This window comes from Ceratotherium simum, chromosome 13 (genome assembly GCF_057802395.1).
Source record: "Ceratotherium simum simum isolate JZ-2026a chromosome 13, ASM5780239v1, whole genome shotgun sequence".
In the NCBI taxonomy this organism is placed as follows: Eukaryota; Metazoa; Chordata; class Mammalia; order Perissodactyla; family Rhinocerotidae; genus Ceratotherium; species Ceratotherium simum.
In genome coordinates this window covers 24,678,457-24,697,224 of record NC_141912.1, presented here as the reverse complement: position 1 = coordinate 24,697,224, position 18,768 = coordinate 24,678,457, and the positions used below count along the sequence as shown (strand labels likewise).

Sequence of the window (18,768 nt, the reverse complement as noted above, 5' to 3'; positions counted from 1 at the left end):
CCAATATAACCTCAATAAAATAACTTAAAAATAAAAATTCACAGTCTATCAAAAGCTTTGTTGCTGGAAATTATATCAATAAGAATGAACCATTCCATTCTTGTCTGGAGGATCCAAGTTATTTTGACACAGAAAAGCAGCCTTAATTTCCAACCTAGATGCTGAACTTTAGACAATGGGTTTCTAGGCACAACACTTTGTATCTCTCAACTTTATAGTTTCCAAGGAAATAGGGCCCCAAATCTACTCCTCATTCATGCCTTACATGAAGCCCATGGAGAGAAATGCATGTGAAAAAGAGCAGGAAATAATTCATTAATTCAACAAATTTTTATTGAGAACCTACCATGTAGTAGGTATCAGGCACTGAACTTAAAATTGGTGAGGAGAGGGGGCATGATGGAGTAGTTAAACCATAGACTCTGAAGTCAGGTTGCCTGGGTGAGCTTTATTAGCTGTGTGACCTTGGGGTAGTTTCTTATCCCCTCTGTGCCTTAGTTTTCCTATCTGTAAAATAAGGATAATAATAACACCTGCCTTTTGGGGTTTCTGCTGCTGTGAGGATGAAATGAGATAATTCAGGCAATTTTCTTACAACAGTGCTTCATGCAGAGTAAGCCATAAAAATATGTGTTAAGTAAAAAGTAGATTCAGTCCTACTTCTCAGAGCTGATAAGTTGGAGTTTTCCTTGGAGGAGAGTGAGATGCCTGGGACTGGTGCTGAAGGAATGCAAACCTGAAGGGTGGGCTTCTACTGTTAACTTCAGGAGATAAGCCTGATAGATACCAAAATGTATGCAGAGACTTCTTTCCTGTAGGAAATAGATAGGTGTGCACACACATAGTAAAAATTCAAGTCCCTTTTATACTCTTTCCAGTGTCCCAATTGCACTTACAAGAGTTTGTCCTAATGACAAATGCCATTTGGAAATTTATTCTGTGGAAGTGACCAGAGCTATGCAAGATGATTTACACACAAAGATGTTTATAGCAGCATTATTTGTACAGCAAAGAAAGGAAATCATCTTCATTATGAATAATACAAGATTAGTGTTTAAGGTTTAGTGTCATAAAAGAAGCATGTCATGGGACAATATGCATAGTAAGGTCCAATTTTCATTAGAAAAACTGTGTGTGTGTCTATTTCTGTACACATAGAAAAAGGTTAAAGAATATGCGCTTAACTGTTGATGAAGAAATATATTTTAAAAGTAGGAAGTTATTTAGGGAAAGAAGCAGTAAACCAATTCACAAAATGGAAAAGAAAACTTGAAAAATCTGGGATGAACAGTGTCATTGAAAGAATCTTTGAAATTGCTTGATAAGGAATGACTGGACTCTCAGAGGTGGTAGGATGTGGATCAGATGTAAGAATGTTGAATGTATCATCAAGTCCCAGACCACGAGGTGACCTGGAGAAGTGACTTTTCTCTGTGCACTTTATGTAGTGTCTCCAAGGGTTGCATGTGGGTCAAAATGAAATAAAGCCTATGCATGAAAGACTTGAAAACCCCAAAGCCCCTTCCAGATCCAGCTTCCTGCTATTGTTCTGTTATGCAGGCATTCAAGACAACCACTACTTGTGGGCATTGGCCTTTCTCTTCTTTATGACATTTCCAGGAGAACAAGGTCAGAGATCAGTCTTCAGGCCACTAGTCTTTAGTATTTCCATCAGTATTTCTTGTCTCTGCTTTCTCCTGAGGTTTGTTTCTCAGTTTCTAGCTGGGGTGGCAACACCAGAAAGACTCTCTTAAAAAGACTCTATAGGGTTGCATCATCCTTTCTGGCCTTCTGCACCACCTAGCCCTGGAGCATTATAAGCTGTCCCCAGCCTTTTTCCAGTGACCTGGATGAATTGGAAAGATGTTGCAGCTCTGAGACCAAAGTTCAAAGGGGATCCACTTCCACCACTGGCTGGGGTGGATCCCTGGGGGAGTTGTGCCTAGAAGTGGCTCCTCAACTCCATTTCCCAGTTCTCCCCTGGAGGTTCAACTGAGAGAATGTCTGGGGACTGATGGCCTCAGTGACAGGTGGTCCGAGAGGTTGGGTGATAGAACCAGAGGCAGAAGAAAAGCCAGAGAGGCCCAGAGAAAGAGGCCTGGGGGAAAGTGTAGATGTGGGACCCATCAGCTACACTATAGAAGGAGACACCCCTGGCCTCATAGTCCAAGAAGATCCCCACCCTGCTAGGGGGCTCGGTCAGGGGGAGGAGGGTCCTATGGAAGGTGAGGGCCTAATATTTAGTAGCATGTAGTTTCAAGGCCCAGATTCCATTTTGAGGTGACTTTGTGATTCCCCAAGTCCTTTCCATGTTTTACTCACAAACCTCTAGCTCCCAGTAAGTCTGTTGCCCACTTTCACCTCCCAGTAATGTCTCCCTGAAGAGAAGGACTCGATGCCCAGCGCACAAGTGTCAGGAAAAAACCTTCCAATTTTTTTCACGTAGATTCTGCCTTGTATGTTTCCACCTCTCACTTCAGCAATCTTCAGACAGAAAGAGTTCAAAGTAGTCAGTGTCTTCATCCAGAGTCACATTTCTGCGGAAAGAGCGAGATACAAGAGAGAGCCAGGTCAACTCTGGCATCCCAGGGCCCTCAGTGACTGGGAAAGAAGGGAAAAGGAGCTGACCCTCACCCATGAAGTCTCCTTCCTTTCTCCTCCAAACAGCTAGAGTGATAAGCATCTCCCCAAATGTCCTCAGGAACAGGTTTCAAAGAGCCACTGGGAGAGCTCAGAAACTTTTACAAGGAGGAGATAATGCAGATTCCTGAAATTCAGAGGTCCCGGGTCCCTGTAACAGAGGTGTCTGATCAGGAATCCCCTCTTCCACCACACCCTCTCCTCTCTCGCCACATTTTGTACAAATTCCTCACGCATCCCTGCACTGATATTATTTGTTTCATATTCTCTCCTCTACCAGACTAGGATCTGAGAAAGGAAAGACTATGTGTGTGGGGGCCGGCCTTGTGGCTTAGCAGTTAAGTGCGCACGCTCCGCTACTGGTGGTCCGGGTTCGGATCCCAGGCACCCACTGACACACCCCTTGTGTGGTCATGCTGAGGCGGCATCCCACAAACAGCAACAAGAAGGATGTGCAACTATGACATACAGCTATCTACTGGGGCTTTGGAGAGAAAAGGGGGAAAAAAAAAGACGATGTGTGTTCATTGCTGCATTCTCACTGTCTAGCACTTTCTGCCCTTGGTTCCCAAGTGGTGCTTAATAACGTTTGTAGAGTCAAGGAACAGGGAAGGTCCTATGGAGAGCCTTCAGCCACCCCTCTCTGCCAACCTGAAGCCCAAGGGGATCATGCACAGGGGCTACTTGGCCAGGGCTTTTCGGCCAACTGTATAGGATCCCTGATCTAATAATACCCATCTTTAATGGGATTTTAGGATCTCATTGCTTAGAAGAGTCATATGGGAGAAACTGTTATATGTTCACCAAACCAGAGTACCCTGTTTTCCTGGGGACACAGCAAGATGACATTTCCCAGCCTCCCTTGGGTACCCAGGAGAAGAGTTGGCCCCTTCTAGGCCTGGACCACGAGAAACCTTCTGCATAATATTTCCACCCCTTCTTCCCCATCTGCTGGCTGAATGCAGAGGAGAGTAAGGCCCTAGAAAATCTGTGTGGAACAGAGGTCTCACCCCCCCACATGATCTGTTTTGAACTCTGAAGAGATGGAGAAATGCAGTTTATTATGTTTACCTGATGAGATGATGGGGTTGTTTGTTACAATAGTTTAGTCTTCCCTGACCAATACAACCATAACTGAAAGTCAGCTGCCTTACAGGCTGTTTCTGTGGACAGTTTTCCTATGTGCCGGATACTGAGGACTCACAGATGGTAACACACAGTCCCTGTCCTGTCAAGGAACTCAATCTTGAGACAAACAAAGAAGCAAATAATACCACTTCGAAGAGAAAGTCTATAAAATCCTGTCAGTTTTTCCTCCTAAAAGCGCTCAAATCTGTGTTTTGTTTTCTGTTTGTTTCAGAGAATCCTTTATAAATGATTCCTTTCCTCTTATGTATATTTGTATATGTTAGTCTTCACAGCTCAAACTACCACTTTAGCAGTTCATCTGGAGCCCACGCCACAGAGTTAAGCTCCTCTTTCCTGGATCTGGGCTTCCCTGCCTGGCTGAGCAGTAAAAGCAGCCTAATCCTCACTATGTATCTGATTCTTTACTTGTTTTTCATCAAAGTTCAGCACTCACCTTCATTTTGTCAAATCCAATTGTCAATTTTCAGTTCCCACCTTATTCAATCTCTCAGCCACATTTGACACAAACGTTTCCTCCTTCTTGATATATTTCGTTCCTCAGATTCCGGGACACATACCCCCCTGGGATTTTCTTCTTATTCCACTGGTTGCTTTTCTCAGTTTCCTTTGCTGGATCTTCCCTTCCCAACCTCAGAATGGTGGTGGGGGGTGGGGGGACTGGAACTCAGCACTTTGAACTTCTCTTCTTTTCTCTCTGAACACTCTCACTAAGGAATGTCAACCAATCCCAGGATTTTAAATACCACATGTGCACAGATGACCCTCAAGTCTCCAGGTCCAGCGTCTTCCAGGCACTCCAGACTCATACACCCAATTGCCTACTTGACTCCAGTCCAAAGGAGAACTTTCAATTTCCTCCTAGAAATTCCCTATTATTCCACCCGGTTGCTTAGGCCAAAAACCCAAGCAGGACCTACCAAATGGACCTATCAGGATTTTTCAACTCTTCCTTCAAAGCATAACCCAAATCTAACAACTACTTTTCACCATCTTCATCAAAGCCACCATGATATCTTGCCTGTATTCCTGCTGTAGCATCCGAACTGGCTTCTTCACTTCCCATCTTGCCTCTCTATACTCTATTTTCAACACAGCAGGAGCCAAAGTGATTTAAAAAAAAAACACAAATTAGTAGCTCTCACTTCCCAGCTCCAAAGTCCCCCATGGTTTTTCCTCACACTTAAAATAAATCCAAAGGCATCACCATGGTCTGGAACACTTTCTATAATGTGGCCCCAGCTTATCTCTAGCACCGCATTTCCTATCATCTCTAGGTCCACTCACACTGCCTTTTCTAGGTACACAGGCCTCCTTTCAGTTCCTCAAACACTCTGGATTTTTCCAACTTTGGGATCTTTGTTTCTGCCCTCAACTCTGCCTGGAACAGGGGAAGCCCTGGGTCATTACATGCAGATTCCTTCCTATCCATTGTGTCTTGCCTTAAATGTCATCTCCTTAGAAGCACCTTTTCTGGCCTCTCTCCTCCATTAAGTCTTTCCCCTTCATTATCTTTTCCTGCATCTGGTAAGTTTTCTTAATGGCCTAGCATATGAAAAACACTTAGTAAATACATATTGCATAAATAAGGCCATAATAAGAGAAAAACAATACATTACAAAGGATTATCTGAAGCAGAGCAATGGAGGGAGAGTAGAAGATGGAGTTGAGGGCCACTTAGAAGGAAGAACTGACAGGATTGGCTAGTCAATTAGAATGGAATAAGGAAAGAGGAATCTTGGATGATTGAAATTCTTGCTTGGGAAATTGAGTACATAATGTTGCCATTAACACCAATACCCAGAGAAGGAGAAAGAGTAAGAGTATATTGGAAGGGTTGGGAGAATATTGGGTTTAACTTAGTCTGAGTTGCCAATAAACAATCCAGATAGACAAATTTTAGAGGGCTGGTGGGAGTGCAGCTTGCAAAAGAAATCGAGATATGAATATAGGAGTATTCCACACGTAGGTTTCCCAAGGAGTGTATGTAGTGGGACAAGTAGACCCAGGAACCCCTGAGTAATGCCAACTCTAGGAGGTATACAAGAAAGAATAGTCATAATCTCTTGAGTTAGAATTAACCAGCTGTGTGACCTTGAACAAGTTACTTCAAATTACTGGGCTTACTTCATCTTAAGGATAAGGAATCAGAGTAGATCTGTTCTAACTCTATACCATATCAACAGGGGAAGGAGCATAGCCTATAGGGCCAGACTCCCCGGTTTTGTATAATAGTGTCACCACCTCTTGAATGTCTGATTTGCAGCAAGTTTTCTACTCTCTTTGTGGATTAATTTCCTCCATTATAAATAGTACATGTAACTCTTATTGCTGTTGTGAGGATCAATAAACGGGAAAATGTATGTAAAGCACTCAGACCTGTGCCGGGCTCATGGTCGTAGCTGCTCAATAAATGTTACCTATTTAAAAAGACAATTCACAAGATTTTACTTATCCTTCCTTTCTAGGGGTCTCCATGGGGGATCAATTTATGAAGTGGTCCTTCTGCTCTGAGGAGAGAGGGGCTTAGGTGGACAGAGTTGCCACATCTCCTCTAAGATGCACATAAACCACTTGAGACTGAATGTCATTTGAATGGAGGCTTTCTAGTTGTACCTTGAGGCCTATAGCGCTGAAAATGTTGAGGAGCAAAAAAATCCAGTGAGGGTCTGGCCCGGTGGCATAGCAGCTAAGTTCGCTACCTCTGCTTCAGCAGCCCCGGATTCGCTAGTTTGGACCCTGGTCCAGACCTACACACTGCTCATCAAGCCATACTGAGGTGGCATCCCACATAGAGCAACTAGAAGAATGTACAACTTTCACGTACAACTACCTACTGGGGCTTTGCTTTGAGGAGAAAAAAGGAAAAAAGGAGGAAGATTGGCAACAGATGTCAGCTCAGGGCCAATCTTCCAAAAAAAAAAAAATCCAGTGAGAAAGTGGGTGGGGTGGGATTTAAGAAAGAACAAGAAAAAAATAAAAGGTCTAAACTGCTGTAAAGAAAAAGATGCAGGTGCTGAACTGGGATGGGGCAGAACTTGGTAATGATGCTGCGTGGATCTTCCGTAGGTCTCTATACTCGGCCTGCCCAGCTAGGCCACTCATTGGAGCTGGAAGATGGAGAAAGAACACTAATATCTTTCCTAATGGAGTTTTGGGTTGGACACCTTAGGAATTAGATGGCCACTCAGCAGCATAGGATCTGGCTTTTCTCCACTCTGCAACAGAGAAAAGAGACATGAGTACTACCTGGCTAGAGCCAGATACTTCTTGGCATTTTCTGTGCCCTGGCTGCCTTCCCTTCCCTCCTTGGTGCCCTCTTCACTCATCTCCAGCACTTCTCTAGCTGAGTCTCCTCAGGGTCTTCACAAGGATAGTGTCCAGGGAGATAGAGGCCAGAGGAAAAGGACTCCTCTATTTCCCCTTCTTGGTCCCTGAGCACGGGCTTGGATGCGACTGGTAGCTGCTTACTCATTTCCTCTCGTTCTCTAAATTTGATGGCTTTGTGGCTCAGTATCTGAAAGACACCAGCTTGTGTAAACTCCTGTGAAGGCTGCCATTACATAGGACACAGCCCTGGACATAGGACAGAATGATGCCGGACTCACCCTTCTCTTCACAATGATCATGGACCACTCACTCCCCCAGTCAGGCACTCGATCACATCTTCTGTTTCATCTTTTCCAAGACCTAGTGCAGTGTCCTACATGCAGGAAGTGTGGCCCACTGCCTGGAAATCTGTCTCTTTGATTTAACAGTCAGCCTCAGCAGGAAGTATCTATTTCTCATGGTTAATATGTCACCTCCTGCTGCTATTAGGAATTCCCAGGGACACAAATTTCTTTTATAGCTTTACCTGGGGGAGCTGCTCATGTGTTCCAGGCCCTATGGTTTATAGTCTACTAGCTCACGGTTTTTCTCTCTATCTCCATATGTTGTTATCCATGACTCATTAGCCATGAAACCCAAAGATGTTTAACTAACTACTCAATGGCCCAGTTTCTTCATCTGTATGGTGGGGATAAAGCCAGAGCTTGCTTCTTAAATCATCTGGGGAGGACTTAGAACAGCACCGGTGAATATTAACCCTCCATGAATGTCATTGTCCTCCATTTTGAAAGGTTCATTCATGACCCCTGCACTGTTGACATCCCAAACCTACCTACCCAGGAGACAGCATCACCAGGTGCCTGCTGTGTGGTTGGGGTTTTAGTCCAAAGGTGGAGGGGAAACTCTGAAACATTTTGCATGAGAAAATGTGTACACTGGAAACAGCAGTAGAGCAGGTGCAAGCGGAGATGGGAGGCAGAGGTGCCATTTACATTGTATTCCCTTGTTTAAAATCATGCAATGGCTTCCCGTTATGCTTAAAATAAAACAGAAACTCCTTCTCTGTGCCATGAGTACTCACCTGATCTGGGTCTCCCTGTTTCTCTGGTCCCGCTCACTCTCTCTCCTGCCATCCTTTGGTTGCTCTGACCTTTTTGTTTTGGTAGTATCCCAAACTCAATTCCATCCTAGTCCTTTGTTCTTGATGTTCTTTCTCAAATTGTGTAGTAAGAGGTACAGCCTTTGCACAGATTATCCTGGGAGATAATCTAAATCCTTGGAATTTCCTGAGTGACAAGAGGGTTTTTGTTATTCATAAGGAGCCCCTTGGACTGCATCTTATAGCGTATTTTAATGAAGTGACTCATAGTCAGGGCTGGTCATGTCAGAAAGACCAATTATGTGATTAGAGGGTTGGGGATTTGAGCTATGTGATCTCAGTTTGACTGAGGATGGGACGGGGGCTGGAGAGTGAGTTCAATCCCTATGTGGTCAGTGATTCAATCAACCAAACCTACATAATGAAGTCTCAATAGAAAGTATGGACACTGAGGCTTGGGGTGCTTCCTGGGTTGACAATACTCCATGCATATGACCTCTCCTATTCACTGCTATTTCTCTCAAGGTCGAAGAGATTGCTTGGCTAATGTCCAACAGTCAATGATCGTTGGATGGATGAAAGAATAAGCTACAGGTGTGTTGATTCACATTAACAAGTGACTGCTTGGATATAAATGTCAGTTTATTTACTGATAATTGTACATGTACCTTACTGCATCAGATTATTTATGTCTCTGGATGCCAAAGTCCCATAAGGTTGCTTAGTAACACTGTAAATTGGAAGATCTGGGATAATTATACATGTGCCTTTGGCTTTATGATATAAAAGAGTTGGTTTGGTGCCAAGCATCATGGAGACCAGGGAGAAGAAATGATCCTGTGAACTAGCCTGGCAGGAATACGCCTGACTGTTCCTTGTCAGGCCTGTGTAAATGGTCACGTGGTTAGGGAAAGCTCTCCATGTCCAGGAATATGTAAGTTTTACTCTCCCTATAGTTGGGAAAACTTGTAATTATGGTAGGATGTGCCAAGATGACCTGCATTCCAATCTTCCCACTCCCAACTCTCTCCTTGACCCAGCCTGCTCTCTCCCACACAGGGATCAAAAGGTAACAAGATCAGTCACCAAAGAAACCACTGCCCGATAACCACTGATGATAACAACTCCCAGCCCATCCCAGAAAAAGAGGAACCAAGTGTCTCCAGGATGCCAAAAATCTGAAAAACTTCCACTGGGAGATCTTGATTCAGAATTTTTTTTTTTTCTGCCTCTTGGGGTTGATCTAAGTAAGCCACCGTCAAAGCCAAGAGGGTGGATGGGATCACAGACCCTGAGGCTCCCACCACTGAGAAGGCCGGGATCACTACACTAGGCCTGACCAATGACACTCAGAGAAGCGAAGAGTCCCTGGGGGGCTATTCCCTTTTCTCCATACTCTACTCCACCATAATCCCAGTTCCCAAACTCAGGAGAGAGAAAGAAACTGGGTGGTTCAATTCCTCATGCTGTTAAGAATGATGAATCCTGGGAAGAAGAAATAAAAAATAACACTTCCGTGACCCCAGACGTTTTCTGTTCATTTGAGCTTTGGTTTTAGTAAGACTGTGCTTCTGTTTGATTCTCAGCACTTTGCTGTGAGGCCCGGATGGCCTGCTTTCTGCGGGTCTCCTTCCTGTCCTATTCTCAGTCTTTGCTCTGACTGCAGGGGCCTCTTTATGTCCCTTCAACTGGTTAGTTCATTTCTGCTTTAGAGCGCCTGTGCTTACTGTTCCCACCACTCAGCACCTCTTCCCCCAGCTCTCCTGGGGCTGGTTCTTTCTGAGTCCTCAAGTCTCAGAAAAACCATCACTTCCTCCAGGAGGCCCTCCCTAACTTTGCCAGCTAAAGTAGTCCTTCACCCCCACAATTTGTAGCCACAATATCACCCTGCTTATTTCCTTCATGGCACCATACATTGCACGTGGTTGACACATTAAAGATGCTAAATTTGTTGAGAGTGAATGAATAAGTAAAGATATGAATATGAGACTGAGTAAAGGAAGGTAGGGGTCAAGTTTTACACTATTTTAATGCTCCCCTAGTGGCTAACACAGGATTGGGTTCATGTCTAGTTTCACAAAATACTTAAAATATTATTTTCCTTGAACAGAAAATAACATTTTATCACCATGCTAGACCTCACTATATCACTGTGAAATGGGGATAAATATATTTGCTGCGAGAATGTAAGGATACAGCATAAGGGCAAGCGTTTTGTAAACTATAATAAAAGATACATGAACCCACTCAAAGCCTTATTTTACAGAATCTTGAAACACTGAGAAGCTGTAACTTTCTTAAGAGTAATAGAGCCAGTTATCAGTAGCAGTTGTTTCCCAACTCGCAGTCTGGTGCTTTTAGTTAAAACCACTCAAATAATATTATAACAGCAGCAGCAAAAATAAAAATAACACATACACATACACAGTAATAACCCAATCTTCTATCTTAACAAATTGACTATTTCAATGTTCCTGATTCCTTCCAGAATGTGTCCATTAGTAATGGCAGTAACAAAATTTTGAACTTTTTAAGTTCTTTTTTTTCAGCCCAGTTTTATAATTGGACTACTGCATTATGTAAGGTCCAAAACGCTACCATTTAAGCCATCATTTTAGATGTCTGACTCAGTTCCAGGATCCTCCATTCCGGCTCTCAGAATATGTTTTGCACATTTATGGGGGGCTCTGTTACACTTTCAAGGAGTCCACACAGTTAATACTATTTCCATACTACTACTACTACTACTACTACTAAGACATTGTTTGTCGTATTTGCTCTCATTCTCCCACTGGTGTACAGTGAAGTTTTCTAGAGCCCACGTGACCTGTGGTACCCAACACTGAATACAGAGGCAGATATGAGGATCTAGCCATCTTCTAGTAAGCCAGGCATTAGATTATTGTGAAAAGAATGCCATACTTCTCAAAAAAGTTTACTTTGCTTTGGAAATAACAGTTATTTTTCATAAAACATGTTCTCTATTAATCTATAATTGGTTTATTATTGCCTTTTTAATATAAATTAATAAACATATTTTTTAAAATTTTCAGTTTCAATCTCTAATGCCATAAATACTGTCACATATAATCCAAATGAGCAAAAGCTCTTTGTAGTCCTCACTAAATTTTCAGTGTTTAAATGAAGCCTAAGGCCAAAAAGCTGGAAACCACTGAACCTGAACCTTGTGATCCATTTGGTCCAGTATCCACCTGCTCAGCTGGGACCTGAAACCTTAGTCCACACTCAATAACTGAGTCCTGACTCCTTGTTTATTGCAGGGACACCTGAGCCAGGCCAGGTCTGGATGTGTCCTCATCCTTTATCCTTCTTCATCCCAGTTCCGGGCCTGGGGAGCTTACTATGTGGTCTGGAAGTCTTGGGAGGTGGTTGGAAATGGACCTTCAGCTCCTGTGACCCCTTAGCTGTTATGGCTTAACCCCGCCCAAAGCCTGGGCCCACTCCCACCTCTCTGGTCCCGCTTCCTCTATCGCTGAACTCCATTTGTAGTTTCCCCACCCTCTTACATCCTAGTGCATCCTATTGTCCTCACCCCCAGTTCACAGTGTCTGATGCCAACTCAAGCATCAGGCTGAATGTGTCACTCTGATGTTAAAGTGGCAGGTTTTCTGCCTGTCACTGTCTCACACTTTCTTCTTGGTTGGGAGCCATGTGGCAGCACAAATTTCCCGAGACTGGACTCTGACCCATGGTTATGAGCAAATGAGTTACTAAAGCAACAACCTAACGAGGGAGAGATGGGGCTGGGGCCTAAAGAGGGTGTCACGGGGGCCTCTGGATGAGGTTCTCTTATGTGATCAGAGTGCTGTGCTGTGTAGTAGAGATGTCTAAGGTTTCTCTACTCGGCTCTGAGACCAGGGAATTGGTCCTGGTGGCTGTAGTGGGTCCCTGCCCTGTAAAGGATCAAGCCACTCTCAGGCTCCGTGACCACCTGGGCCCTGTGAACACTGGGCAGATGGAGAGGGGGTTGTCATCAAACCCCAGCCTGAAGAAGGGTCTCAGGGGTCCAGAGAAGTGCAAAAAAGGTCACGTGTAGATGTATGATCTGTTCCTCATGTCATAGAAGACAACATCTTCAGCTTCATAGTCCAGAAAGATGACCACCTGTCAAAGGCACTCTGTCAGAGGAAGAATCTTCTCAGGAGAGGACAGAGCCCGGTACTGGTTTCCAACCATCTTGAAGGTTCAGAAGCCCTTCTGAGGAACCAGCAGGTCCTCACCGTTCCTCTAAATACTATCTCTACAAACCCCCATAGCCTACACCATCACATTTTTGACCTCCACCTCCCAGTAATGTCTCCCAGAGGAGAAGCTCTCCAGACCCAGGACACAAGTCCCCCAAATCGAATCTCTCTGGGTTGTCAGGCACACTCTGCCTGGAGGGGTCCCGTCTCATGCTTCTCTGGTCCTATGACATACAAAGCTCAGGATGAGTGGCGTCTGGGTCTAAGACCATATCAGCTGCAGAGGAAGTCTCAGGTTTCGGCCTGGGGTCTCAGGAGATTATGTGATTCCTGGTGCCCAGAGAGGTCCCAGAAAGCTCGTGGGAGATCCCCCATGTCGTGGCCTTTTCCATGAAGGCCCATTGATCCCAAGTCCCAGGCAGCTCACAGACTAACAATTACTGAGGCTGCACTTCTATCTCTTGAGTGACAGGAGCATTGCCTCAGGAAGAGGATAATTGGGACTCTAAGAAATGTAGAAAGTTTAGCAAATGAGGTGAAATTAGTGACTCCCACTTTCTCTCAACATCTTCAGATCTGCCCCATTTTTTATTCCACATATACAATCCCTTGGACTCTCTTTACTTGGAAAGTTTCCCACTTGGCTTCAACCAGCAAAGAGGCCCTATCCTTCTCCCAGTGAAGCAATTAAGGCCAATTTCTCCCTACACAGGTTCCTGGGCAGTAAAGTGTCCCTTCATTGGTCCTCTGTGTCCACCAGTTTAACCAGATGACAACTGATTTAAACGACTAACAAGGGCACCTTTTAAAGGGTAAAAAAGGAGGATAGTGTCCCCCAAAGCCAACCTGCTGCCTGAGAGGTGTGTATGGCAAAGGGTGGGGGGAACTATTTCCATCCAGTTTTGCTTTAACACCAAGGGTCTGAAGTCTGCAGTTTGACCTCTCTGCATGTAGGAAATGCCTCAGACCCCGATGTTCTGCAGACTCTCCCATCTGCAGTTGTTACTACTTAGTCCCTCTATATTTACATTGTGTTAAAATGACTTTCCCCTTTCCTCAAGTTGATATGTGTGACTGTGACAATTTTGAAATATAAAATAGGAAGGAGGAAAGGTCTAAATGCCGTAGTATCAAGTAAAGTCTGGATTCTATGGGGCTTTTGTGCAGAAGGTGACAAATCGTAAAATGCAAAGTGCTCATTAGGTCCAGGCTAGTGGATTCCCTGCTCTCCCACTTGCCCACCTCCTCTCCCCTCACTGGCTACACACAGAGCATCAGTGTTCTCTTGGAACAGGAAGGCAGTTCTGGCACCTGTCTGCACCCCTGAGACAGGCTTGGGGAAGCTTATTGTCTTTCCTACATGTGGCTCTTCAACTGTGCAGTCTATAGCCTCTTCCAGATTATAAATAGCTAAACCACTATTGTCTTCTTTCAAATTAATCCAGAATCCACAGAGCATCAATTACCAAAATGTAAACTTTACGAGATCCACCATACATTGTAGACCTCTGTAATCATAGCTTAAATTATTTTTTACAAAACAAATTTTGCAGAAAACTAAGCTGTAGAGTTCCTTTAGAGCTGTGGGAATTCCCTGAGAGAAAAGCTGGGATCCAGCTTTGGGTGGGATACTGTCAGTGAACTGACCCCAGCCTGCTGCTGATCCCAAACCAGCTTTGGGTCCCCTTGTTCATCTCCTCTAACGTGTTCTGTTGGCTGGAAGTGGGGAGGAAGCTCAGGAACTGAGGTAATGTGAGAGGTGCTCACCAGCATGTCAGAGAGTTCTTATCCATCCTACAATGGGACAGACAGAGAGGTGAGCTTCATAAGATAATAGCTAACCAAGTAGAATACAAATTGTGCCTGGAGTAGTTCAGGAAATGCTAAATATACCCAATTCCTCCAGAAGTCACTCTGAAAAAAAAAGGGAAACAAATGAATGTCCTCAGTAGAGGAAGTAAGAGAATCTGAGTTTGTATTAAATGATGAAGGACTGGCCCTTTCTATGAACATCACCATCCTTCCTCACCCCCCTGTCCAGGGAATTGTCAACATACCAGAAATGATATATGATCAGGTGGCTGGAGATTATCAATACTGATTTAGGTTTGCTTTAGTTCAACAATACAGTGCTCCATGTAGCCATGTGAATGGATGCAACACTTGCAGAGTGGAAGCAAACAAGCTCTCAGGGATTAACTCCTAGGACATGAGAGTCCCAAGCCCTTCTTCTGCCTCTATTCATTTCCTCTCTCTGTTTCCCAGGCTTATAGCTGTCAGAGCTGTGTCCTTTGTGTGACAGTGAACTCTCCTCCTACTCTTTTACCTTTTATGTGACGTTCCTTCTCCTTTCCACACGTTCTTTCCCCCATTCCTTACGTGCAATTTCTTTCTCTTCACTTTCGACCTCTTTTTGCCCTGACACAATCTTTTTTTCCCTGTGGTGATTCTTAGTAAGACAGATGCTCCCAGCCATGAGGAGGAGCAGAGCAGGTAGGCATGATGACAGCCAGGGCTGCCATCCACGAGATGTGCTGGGAATAAAGGATTCTGAAAAAGAAGCCAGAAAAAATCCCATTTAGTGCGAAAAGGGAGACCTGGGATGAGAGCTCCCTTCAGGACTCATATCTAAAGAGCTCCCCTAGATCCCTGCTGTGTTGGCTTCTCTCTCAGAAATCCAAATAGAGAAAGAGTCACCCACAGTGATTGCCAGGGCTGGGCGCCCAGGAGACAAAAAAGCAGAAACACCTGGAGTCACCATGAGAAGGACCAGGGTGAGTAAAAACTAAGCAGCCATGCTGGATGACGAAGGCCATCACTCTGGGACAAGCCAACATCTCTTCTTGCCTGGAATATTGCAATGCTTCCTCCTGCTTCTGCCCACACCCTCTGCAGTCTGTCCTCAGCACAACAGGGCAAGAGAGATGATGTTATTTTTTTCCTGAAACCCTGTCACATTTCCTGTCCCACTCAGACAAAAGCCAAAGTCCATTTGTGGCCCACATTGTCCCATATGATCTGGTCCTATTGCCTCTCTGATTTCATCTCTTCCAACTTTCCCTGCACTCACTCCATTCCAGCCACACCTACCTCTTGGGGCTCCTTGAAACTGCAAGATATGCTCTTGCCTTAGGTCCTTTGCATAACTCTTGCTGCTACTTGGCATGCTCAATCCTTAAATATATGCATGACTCATGCCTCACTGCCCAACTGCCATCTTTCCCATGAAGCCTTCCGTGACCATCCTATTTATAGTTACTACTCTCCCGTGCCCGGAGCACTCTCTATCCCCTCTGCTAATTAATTTTTTTTATATTACTTATCACCATCTGATATAATCCCCAGTTTCATTAATGATTTCACTCCTTGTTTTAATTACTTCATTTACTGCTATCTGTACCCTCTAGAAAGGCAGCCCCAGGAGGGCCAAGATCTTCATGTACATTGTTCTCTGATTTGTCCTTGGTTTCTAGAACAGTGACTTGAACACAGGAGATGCTTGTTAAACATTTGTTAAATGAATTTATGAGTGTCTGTGATGAGATGGAGCCCAAGGATAAATTTTTCCTGCTCTGAAATTTTGATTCCAGAAATTTGTTTTTTTCATTCATTTATTTCATACGTATTTATTAAGTAACTTCCAGGGGCAAGTAAGCAATTTACTAGATGCTGGAGGTACAGTGGTGACTAACTGCTGGTGTGTGTCAGATTCTGACTGGTTCTGCTTGTGATTTGGACTATGAAACTTTAAAAGAATGTCCAGTAACGAAAGCCTGTAAGGGTGCTCTTTATGGCTGTCCACCACACATTCTCAGTTCCCCCTGGGTACACAGTTAGGACTGCACCTGCCTCTCCTGTGTCGTGAGGCACAAGCTGTGACTGGCTTTGGTGAATGAAATGTGAGTATAAATAATGTCAGTACCTCACAGGAGGAGCTTTAGGAGCCATTGAGTGATTTGTGGGCTCTTTCCCTCGGTGAAGGGGAACCACACAGCTCCAGGTCCCTGAGGGGGCTCTGTGTGAAGCAGAGCCCAGAAAACTCACGAAGGACATGTTACATGTGTGAAATAGACCTCTGTTACGTTAACCTACTGAGATTTGAGGGCTGCTTTCTACAGAGCATAACCTAGCCTATGCTGACTAATTCATACCTCAAAGTTTATTAAATACATGGACTGATTAGAGGCTTATGGGGAAAGGTTAAAACAACAAACCTCAGGTGTAGACTAGAGACAGTTCAGGTGTGATGATGACCACTTACAGCTCATGGAGCAGATTCATGTCTTCATTCAAATACTATTTGTGGAGCAACTCTTGTGCTTCAGGTTCTGTTCTAATGATGTGGATACAGCAGAGGCAAAATAGAAAATAATCCTTTATGAAGGCTACATTCTAGTGGAAGAGACACGATAATCAGGATTAGCAAGTAAAATGCATACTATGTGAAGAGGTTATAAGGACTGAGGAGAAAAGTAGGGAATTGGAGTAAAAAGAGTCAAGATGGTGTTTGATCCTCGCAGTCATGGAAAACCACTGACTAGAAAGAAGAAATGGACTGAAATTGTCTCTGAAAAACTGCTCTTTGGACTTGATGAAAAATTTAAGCAGTGTCATATACTAAAGGTGAGAGTGTATATTGGTACAGAAACTTTGGAAAACAAATATATAGTATGTGTTAAGGATGAAAATAAATATTTCTCATTATACTGCCCTTCCACTCCTAGGAACATGTTTCAGTTGAGGGTTTTGATAAAGGGCATGTTATGGGTTGACTTGTGTCCCCCTAAAATCCATATGCGAAGTCCTACCATCCAGTATTTCAGAATGTGACTGTATTTGGAGATAGGGCCTTAAAGAGGTAATTAAGTTAAAGTGAAACTCTTAGGCTGGGCCCTAATCCAATCTGATTGGCATCCTTATAAGACGCGGAGATTAGTACACACAGAGAGACACCAGGAATGTGTCCACATGGAGGAAAGGCCATGGGAAGACACAGAGGGGGGACCATGTGTGGTGACCACTCACTGGCCACAGTGAGAAGGTGGCCATCTGCAAGCTACGAAAAGAGGCCTCAGGAGAAACCAAACCTGCTGACATCTTCATCTTGGGACTTCAGACCTCTAGAACTGTGACAAAATAAATTTCTTTTATTTAAGCCTTTGAGTCTGTGATGATTTTTTATGACAGCCCTAGCAAAATAACACAGGCCAGGAATAGGCAGTGTTCTATTTGTTGGTATGAGTTCATAATAATTCAAAAATCTGTGCATTAATGTTTTATGAGTTTGTGTATTGTATTTGTGTATGTGTATTGTATTTCACAATAAAAATGTCTACATCTGAAACATGTTTCTGAGGAAGACCCTCAGAGATCTCCAAGAAATAACCATAAGAATAACCTGTAGGTTTTCAACATTCTCCCCTGTTCAAGGCTACAGCTGAGTTCTGTGTGTGCTTCTCAAGAGGTAATGCCCACAGCTTAGCATGGCAAACCCACTCATTTGGCCCTTGGGCAGGAGAAGCCACCTTCCCTGTGTGAAGGGGACTCTACGAAAATATCTGCTGTTCTGCCATGGGCCTGAGATTAGGAGAGAAACTTTCCCCAAGAGTCATACTGTGAAAAATCAGTGGAAAAAAATGAAATGACTCAATAGCCACCATCAGGCGCATGATGGCCTTGTCACTTGATTTGCCTTCTTGGAAATAACAGTGGTAGATGCCATTTTCATGGGCTGTGATGTTGTGGATGATCAGTGCCACGCTTCCCTTGCTGACCTCTTCCTTCACAAAGGTTGTTCTTCCTCGGTACTCCTCCATTTGCTCCTCTGTCCTCTCTCACCCGCCCTTATACACGAGCACTCCGGGGGAGAACTGAGATCTGGACCACCGCACATCCATGTCCTCAGCATTTTTCTCAGGTGACAGGTGGCAGTGTAACATGCTGTTTCCCCCACCATGGCCAGGATTGGATCATCTGGCCCCATGACAGTAAACTGGTCTGTTCAACAAAAGGGTAGAATCAGACAGTGGCACCAGGCATCAGATATCGAAGGCAGGAAAGAAAGTGCATAGTCCAGGGCACAGACAGAGTCTTTCTCCATTTCTAATTATTCTCTCAGACATATTCTTTCTAAGACCACAGGGGTTTCCTGGGCTGAGGATTCTGGAGTCAGTAACTGTGGCTGGTCAGCAGCAATAGATACCTAGTAGAAGTATCTGCTGAGGCTGCTAATGATTCCTGTTAATGCCAAACACTGAGAAGCTAGAGCGTGTTCCTTCCTGTTAGTCACCTCTAGCTGTGGATTCCTTCCACGTAAGGCCAAGACATCTTGGCACCCAGAAAAGACAT

The 18,768-nt window shown here is 44.1% G+C and overlaps 2 pseudogenes; both read right to left on the bottom strand.

The window, feature by feature from the left end:
- Positions 1-2,020: 2,020 nt before the first annotated feature.
- Positions 2,021-2,877, bottom strand: LOC147915415 (butyrophilin subfamily 1 member A1 pseudogene; annotated as a pseudogene).
- A 9,197-nt stretch (positions 2,878-12,074) lies between these two features.
- LOC101387435 (butyrophilin subfamily 2 member A2-like) lies at positions 12,075-14,896 on the bottom strand (annotated as a pseudogene).
- Positions 14,897-18,768: the final 3,872 nt, after the last annotated feature.